General features: G+C 36.4%; 1 protein-coding gene across 9 annotated transcripts in view; it reads right to left on the bottom strand.

The window, feature by feature from the left end:
• KCNIP4 (potassium voltage-gated channel interacting protein 4) overlaps positions 1–9,326 on the bottom strand; it is a 436,947-nt gene that overhangs the window by 131,264 nt on the left and 296,357 nt on the right. The gene's annotated exons all lie outside the window — the stretch shown is intronic.

The following is a 9,326-nucleotide window of genomic DNA, read 5'->3' as shown; positions in this document are numbered from 1 at the left end:
AAGCATCTTAAATTCAGATTTTCATGTTGGTTGAGAATAGTTTCCTTCTGGCATATTGCATAATTTACATACTTCATAAAAACAATTGTAAAAAGAAGTTATCTGACCGACTAAATAACCATATCTGTTATAGATGTTCTGTCTGCGAGAAACACAAGATTTACAAGACACAGAATTCGTAGAGAGGACTAGCAGCTTTGTAAGGAGGTGGAAAAAATCTTTTAACCCACAGGAACAAGAAAACAACAACAACAACAAAAAACACATAATTGTTCTAGTCTTAGATTTGGTTCAGTAATCAATTCAATTATATTGTTTTCTGAGGCTGCATCTTTGATTAATACTGCATAGGAGTTATGATCAGTGTGAAGTCAATTGAAACAGTAATTCTTATTTGAACAGAAAGAATTTATGTATTTTTTTTCTTCCCAAAGAAAACATTTCTGAAATACTGTCATTTACTTGCAATCCATTAGCACTATCACAATGTGGTAAGGCAAACCTGCCATTCAAGAGAGCTGCAGGTATCAGCATCACAGTATCTTGTGAGCAGAGTGGTTTGTTGCAAAGTCAGTTCGGTGGAAGCTCTCCAAAAGCTGAAAAGAGGGAAAAGCAGTATCCAAGATGACCATATGGTTAACTCTAACTTTGATTAAAAAAAAAAGTATGGTCAGTGATAATTAAAGTTGCAGATAAAGCTAATGGATTAGCACACTTGAGTTTTATTATCTGTATAAAATAATCTGCCTTAAAGGATGAGCACAGCATGTCAGACTAAAACAAGTGTGGAAATTGTTGTAAGAAACTGCATACAATGTGCATCACAACTGCCTCAGTATTCTGGGAAAGGAAGAGTACTGTTCCCTCCTGGCAATGGGATCTTATAACTGGTGTGAAAGAAATGGTTAACATTTGTTATGAGGTGTTAATAACGATAACAAATCTCTCCTGATCCTTACGACATATTAGGAGACAAATCATATCAAAAAACACAGACTTTCTCATCAGTGAACTTAAATGATGATCCAGGTACTAAAAATATTAAGTATTCCTCATAACTCTAATTCTGAGATTTACTGTGATCTGTGATTAAAAATGAACAAATAAACAAAAAAGCTTTCTAGCAGGAAGAAACCATGCACTGTGCAAGAACTATCTAGGCACAGGCAAAAGTTAAAGGATTGCTTCTATGACTTAAGATGTAACTTCTTTGAGCCACTCTAATCCATCATGAGGTCCCATGAGTACCTTTGTCTTCATAGAGGATATGACTTTTGATAAGTACATTGCCATAAAGCTTGCGACAAATAAAAACTATGCTCAGCTATACTGACTTCAATTTCCTCTTCAGTAATTATTTGGTGAAAACAAGGGGAAAAATTACTGAAGTACTTCCAGTAAGAGAGGCTGATTTCAAGAGCCTATTAGTAATATGGACTTGATTAAACTTTATGCTGACACTACAGATCCCAAAACATAGCACAGAATTCGAAAATTTTTGTGCTGTTTTTTTTTGTGCTGTTTTGGGGGAAACAATAAAATTTTCCCTAATGAAAAACATTTTTTAAGTGCTAAAAATATGACTTTAGGAAAAAAGAATAATGAGGACAGATTTTGGTTGTTTAATAAGAATAGTGGTTAAAACGTGCTCAAAGACTCATGCTCTTTCCATATTTGCGCTCCAGGATTTATGTATAACTTTGAACGAGGCATTTCACTTTGGGCTTTAGTCTGTTAATCTGTGAATTGAAGCCATGGTGCTTTACAAAATATATATATATAGATATAGATATATATTATTCTGAGGTCTAGTTTTATCACCATATGAGAGAATTTTGCATTATTGTGATTTTTGTCTTTTTCCCAATGATTTAATATCTGTTCTCAGAGAATTCACTTTATCACCTTCAGTATTTGACATTTATCATTGTAGGGCCTAAGGAAGATACATTAAAATATATATATATTATCGTACATTTTGATCAGATCTCAGAAGCATTTTTTCTAATGCTTACACAGCCACTGCTACAATGATGCTTTCTTCCTACTACTCTTGTGTGTTAACAGGCAAAGCAAAACCAAAATATCAATGTTTTTACTTCTTTATTATTACTAGGATGTCAAAAAAGAGAACGCCTTAAGTTTTCCCACAATTAAATACACATCCAAAATGTTACAGTGAAATTAGCAGAAACGTTGGCACTAAAGTAGCAACGATATCCCTAGGAATAAATATCTAGTTTTAGTAAGTTGCTGTGGGTTTTGTTCTCCCAAGTTTGTAAACAATTTTTCAAACACGGTAGGTTATAGCTATGACAGCCAAGAGTAAAACTAATTTTGAAAGAGTGCTACATGAACTACTTCATGCTAGCTTTTTTAATAAATCTCTTGAACAGTAAAGATGCAGAGGTCAGAGTGAGCCAGCATTCTGCAGATACAGATCTTTTTCCAAAGTAAATCAACAGAATTCTCCTTTTGCTGTGTACTACAGTAGTCAGTCAGTCTAGCTAAAATGATGAAAATACACTGTATATGCTGCTTAGACTTTTCAAAAAGCATCGACTAGCTAATTAGTAAGCAAAAATAAAAAGGGTATAGCATGTTAAATGAATACAGGCTTCTTCATGAAAATGATCTTTACAGTATTCAATAGTCAGATCTAAGAGCCAAGATTATTTCTCAGCAGAGATAACAGTATAGGATTCGAGAGTGAATGATCTGTTTACATAATGTTTTCAGGTTATGGATTAAGTTAAGGATCAAATTCACCACCAACAGGCAAAAATGAGAGAAGTTGCCTTGAAGTCTCAGACCCATTGTGAGGTAGAGTCCAGAGACACAAACACACAGGCTCAGGAACACTAAGATCACAAAATGAAACGATAGAAAAACCATAAGTAGCAGCCAGATCTGCTTTCCTTTCATGGGCTTTAATCACAAACCTATTTTTTCCATACCTAGTGATTTATTGAATTTCCAGAATAAGAAAGGATTTACAGGACCCACTTCATCACAAGAAAGCAAGCAGTATTGACTGACTACTCAAGACTTTATTCTTTGATGAGAAGAAAACATTCATATTGCTAACCTGCTTTCCAGTAAAATTTCTCGGATGAAGTCACTTTCAAAATGGGAACGATTTGAACGATTAATAACTTTTCTTCTTCCTAAGGATTCATCTATAACAGCACACCAGGAGATTTTTTTTTTTCTTCTTAAAATCAAGCTTCTGAAGTAGATAGAAGCAGGTACTTCCCTACCCATGTTTCCCAACACAAGCAAGAGAGAACTGACACAGAAGAGTATACTTTTCTATAAAGTATTTTGTCCAGCTAAACCTGGGTAAGGCACTGGATATAATGTTCATTTGACAACATGAACTGTGCAAGAAGGAAATTAATCTCAGAATAAACTTGAATATGTTTTTTCATTTCCTCTCTTGTTCAAGCCTCTATGGTGTATTCTAAATCAGTTATCAGAGCCTGAAGAGCAAAACCAAAGTTTGCTACAATTTTATTTGTTCCTTGTTTTAACATAGGAACAAATATAGCATTGTATAATGTTCACGTGAACTTTTTTCTTTTGTAACTTTACATACGTCAAGCTAGGACAAGGATGACTCACAAAAGTTACCAAACAGTCTAATGTACACCTATATAACAACATACTAAATACTCCAAAATGAGCCACTTTTTTATTGGATAATAGATTACATATCTACATGCCAGCATTCAGTACAGAGTATCCAATGGGCCATAAATCTTCTCCCTATGTTATCTGTATTAATTTACAAGCGCAGGATACATAGTATATGCTGCTTACAAAGGGCCAGATAAAGCATTGTCAAGTGTCATCATCAAATAATGTCATGAGCAAGACTGAGCAGAATATCCTGGTTCCTCTTCAGTACTCCTTTACCCAGTGCAACACAACTTGTACTAATATATTTCATGCAAACCAGGATGGATGTAGTATTTACACAGCCAATACTAGCCAGGAAGTAAGCAACTAGGAACTGATGAGAGATATTTTTTAGCTAATTTCTCAAAACAGTGTATTTTGAATTTACCTGTTATATTTAAACTGGACTTCCACTTGCTCTTAACAAATGCTAATAAAAGTATTGCAATTTCCTGTTGCCTTTTTCCTCAAAAAAACAAATGGTCAGATAATATTTACCAAAAACATTTTAAATGAACTCAAGAAATGCCAAATATTATTTCCATCTTTACACTGAAAACAAGAAGATTTCTAGAACCAAGAAAGTGCTTTTAACTAAATATCACAAATGGGAAGGTGTTCAATGCAATTTTGAGGATATATTTGAAAAAAGATTTTCAAGGAGACAAATGTATTTTCCTGTTACCACAGGCTGCCACAAATAATCACTCCTGTTATATTATACCACATCGCTTATCACAAATTTATTTGAGAGTAGAAAGATATTTTTACTAAATCCTGAAAAATGTTATAGATATTCAGCACTTTGATATGGTTCATTTACAGATACTATAAACTACCTATACAACATACCAGAAAAAAATAATGTACCTGCTATGTTTGCTGTAGTAGTAGGTGCCAAAACAAAAACAACACCAACCAACCAAAAAACCCTCACCTTCAAAATACCCACAAGTGGGGAAAGAAGCAAATGTGCACTGTCATTTTTTTTAATTAAAAAAAAAAAAGTTAAGTAAATTTATTACAGCCCAAAACTGAAGAGAATTAATAGTGATTTCTCCTAGATTATACAACACTGAGCAAAAAAAAAAAAAAATCTCTTGAGAAACTTAGGAGAATAAACAAATTGCATTCTATAAATATTTTCCACAGGAGTACTACCTATCTCAGTAGAACGTACTGCTGATTTGGCATTGAAAAGCTTCTTTGACTTTGCTTCACCAGTGTCCCAACAAAAAAAGTATTTGAAGTGTCCTTGAACATCCACCATTTTAAAAGCGTTATAACAGAAAAGAGAATGCTGAAATCTCACTGGCAAAGGGCAATTACAAAACTAGAGCTCAATGACAGTAATATTTTGTGTAGAAATTTGATTGTTTTTAACTTCAGATTCCAAAAGCTCATTTACCATATTAATTGCAATTAATTACATTAAAAAAAAATCTTTTAAATAAGCTCCTTCTAATTCAGTAACAAAGTGTTATTCAATTCATTCTTCACACACACTGGATCAAAACTACAACAAAATTCCTGTCCTCCCATAGTTTTAATGTAGAAAGAAGAAAACATGTTCACCCAGATTAGCGACTTCAGAATATCCCTGAAATTATTTGCTTGTTAGACAAGCAGGCAGTTCTCTAGCTATGATGAAATATTACACTTCAGAGCCTCTTTTGAACCTATTCATTTGGGATTCAAGAGCCTGCATTCCCGAGCCTGAAATGTAGTCTCATTCACCTCTGGGAAGCAAGTGACAGCTACTGATACTTTTAAACGTATATGGAAAAATAATGCTAATGGTCTGTGATCAAGTCAAAATGGAGCACAGTTTGTTGTTTTTAGCAGGTGACAGAATCCTTCACAGCTGAAAGCTGGTCTGCTCTGATTTTACAAAATAGATCATAACTTTGCAAAAAGCTTTTCACCTACTAACATGACTTTAAATATGCTTTTTAATCTCTCTACTCTGTAGTTACTCAGACTGCTTCAGTCCTTTCTACAGCTATTTCTATGTTTACTAGCTCAGTTAATGAAGGGTTACATGACACTAAATCACATTTCTAATCTGCTAATGGGGAACTGAATCATACAGCCACAAAAACGAACAAAAAAAAACATGTAAAAAACCTCCACACACATCACAGAAAAGATGCTGAGAAAAAGAAAGGCCCTTGACAATTCAAACGCAAAGTGAAATGTTTCATTTGAGAAAAAGAGGGAGATTTTTCTTAGAAGCATGAGAGGAATGAAGAGGTTATGACACATTATTAAAGCCCAAAAGTAGAAACTAGAGCTAGTACAGTTCTTCCTCTGATGTGTACCTTGCTGAGAGAAATATTTATATAAATTATGTGTAGTTTTAAATTGAAATCATAAATCATAAATCTCCCTGGAAATTTTAAAACACTGCCTGAGTCACCCTATGAAAACTTGACCAAGCAACCTAGTGAGATTTTGGAGTAGCAGAACAACTCAGCCAATTTATTTATTTGTAAATTCTACCTGATCTACATCACAAGAACTAAGACACACTCAGCAAAGACAACAGTGGTTACTGAAGCTGAAATGATCTACGTATACATTTTCTACACAGAGAAAAAGGACAAATCGGTCTCTGATGACATCTGCACGGTCAACAACAACTTTTACCATCAGCATTCCTGCCCTGTTCAGATCCAGTGGGACCACACCCTGGTCAATAATGGCATTCACTGACTATGCTGGGGTCAATGTCAGCTCCTGGCTTATCACCTCTATCAATGCAATCCCCCTGCCATTCTCATCCTTGATATCATAGTGTTTACATTTGATCTATCATTTCCTCCCCATGCTCCCACAACTGATTTTCCTTTTTTTTTTTTTTTAAATCAAATAAAAATCTGTTTTTAAGTCCACTACTGATAAGTAGTACAAAGGCAATACTTCCTACAATCACACAGCAGTCAAGCGAACCTTTATTTTTATTTTCCTGTAAGGAACATGACACGTTGAAACACCTCTGAAAATACGCAGAAAAAAGTGGAGGCTTAAAAGCACACATGTAGTTTCTTAGATATGCTGTTATGTGATTGTCTTGCTCTATTGTGTGCTGCAGCAGCCTCAACTCGACTACTGTGTGCAGCTTCAGGGTACTACAATGCAAGAAGGTCATAAAACTATTAAAGAGTATCCAAAGGAGGGTAATGAGTGCGAGGAGTGGCTTAGGTCCCTTGGTTTGTTCAGCCCAGAGCAGAGCAGGCTGAGGGGGGGGCCTCATGGCAGCCTGCAGCTCCCTCAAAAGGGGAGCGGAGGGGCAGGCGCTGAGCTCTGCTCTCTGGGGACAGCAACAGGACTTGAGGGAATAGCATGGAGTTGGGACAGGGGAGGGTCAGGCTGGGGATTAGGGAAAGGTTCTTCAAAGGACAGGCTCCCCAGGGAAGTGGTCATAGCCTCATTGCTCCTGGAGTTCAAAAAGTGTTTGGATGATGCTCTCAGGTATATGGTCTGATTTTTGTGGAGCCAGGAATTGGATTCCATGATCCCTGTGGGTCCTTTCCAACTAGGGATATTCTATGATTATTATGTAGGGGTGAGACAAAGGAGCATTAATTGTACGTCAAACCTCTTTAACGCTGTGAACTTATGCCACAGAAATGAACACTTGTATGGTCAATGTCATTAATTGTCTTCAAGAGCTACTAGCACACTTAGAAAAACCAGAACACTCCACACAAAATCCATCTCATTTATAAATAGGTGGCTGACAGTTAACACAATCTTTTCTTCTCTTCAGTTTACTGGTATTCTTCACCCCCTACATCCCATTCTTTCGGCTCTTCTAATAAGACAAAGCTGCTTCTGCCTATGCCTCTTCTCCCACAGAGTTCTTAACTCACACTCAGTATCAAATCAAAGCACATTAATAGCTGCACGCACTCAAGTTGCAGGAATACATATTCACATGCTCCAAAGTACATACTACATTGTCTGAGAGAAGAAAGAGGTATTGAATATGGTTTCTGCAGTCTCCTTTCACACCAGGCTTTCATGATTTTTTTTTTTTTCCTGCTAAAAATCACAGGATAATTTGGGATGGAAGGGACTTGAGGAAGTGTCTAGTCCAACCGCTTGCTCAAAGGCAGGCCAGCCTTGAGATAAGACCAGGACACTCAAGGATTGACCCACTCACATTCTAAAAACTTTTAAAGAAGGTCCCACTTAAGCCAAGTCCTACTTGACTTTTTACGAAGTCTGAGGCTCTCATTTCAATTTGTGACTTATCTCTTGTCTTTCTGATATGGACTACTATGAAGAACCTGACTCTGTTTTTCTGATGATCTTGCAGAAGCTGGGGGGCTGCTGTTATGCACTTCTCCCATCGCTACCCAAGGTCATCTCTTCTCCAGGATGAACAAACCCAGCTCCTTCAGCCTCCCTTCCAGCTCCTCCTCATTGGACATGTGCTCCAGCCCCTGGCCTGCTTGTGGGCCTCCAGTGAACTCACCTCCTTTTATCAACACTTCACATTAGAGCATCCAAAACTTGATGCAACAGCCTAGATGCAGGCTAATGAGGTAAATAATCACTTCCCTCAAGTCTACTGTCTGTGATCCCTCCTGTTAATACACCCCAAGATGCTGTTAACCTTATTCAAACTAGCAATATGCCAGGCAACACATTCACATTGTTGAATATCAGGACCCCCAGATCCTTTTCAGCAGAACTGCTTCCCAGGGCTTATTCCTTCTCATATACAGGATTTGTCGTTTGACCATGTTGTCTTTCACAAGATTCCTGCTGGCCTATTTCTCTAATCAGTCTAGGTCTCTCCAAACAGTGGACTTCTTTGTACTCCTTCCAAGTTATTGATAAAGCTGTGAAAGGATAGATTCATGTAGTGCTCCATGTAGAGGCTCCCTCTAAGCCTGGTCATCCAAATGCAAAATGTGTTTTGTTGATGTTGTTTCTTTTTATTTTTAAAAAGCCTTCTCATTGTCCACCAACCCAAACTATAAGTTTCTTGATATAGTACTTCAGGTTCATGCACACTTTCAGATAGCCTTACAATCTTGTCTACCCCAAGACAGAAAAGAACACAAGCACAGAACTGGAGGATGAATCTTATTCCTGGATGCATTGGTAGACTTTTAAAAGCTGCTTGGAGAGCACAATGCAGACATATTGCTGCCTGAACTGATGAGCTGCAGGATCAAGCATCTATCCAAATAATTTCATAGAATGCTTCGGTACAAAGTGTTCTGCACTTCTAAATTTTTTAAGAACCACTATTAATCTGCCTTTTTTTTTTTTTCTTTCAGCCTACATAAAGGGATAGGTCAAGATGCACTTTTTGTTACAAAGAACTTCTAATTTTCAAAGAAAATCACAGATTTTAATTTAATTACAACTGTCTCATTCACATGTCTTACAATGATCTTCACAGATCATCTACATTACAAGATCATAATAGAGTAGCAGGACCAAGTGTTTGATTGTATTTAAAGTACTTGTAAAGGCTTAAGATGTACGTGCAAGATAATTCTTATTCCAGAAAGTAACAAGATGATGTAGTTTGCTACTTAATAAGTCAAGTGTGTGACTGAAACTAATATTAAAAGCTGTCCTGACCAAAACAGACTGGAATCAACAGCACGTTCATAAGACAA

This window comes from Anser brachyrhynchus (assembly GCF_964034855.1).
Source record: "Anser brachyrhynchus genome assembly, chromosome: 4".
Lineage (NCBI taxonomy): Eukaryota > Metazoa > Chordata > Aves > Anseriformes > Anatidae > Anser > Anser brachyrhynchus.
Note: the sequence above shows the minus strand (reverse complement) of the source record. Positions and strands in the feature narration are given on the sequence as shown.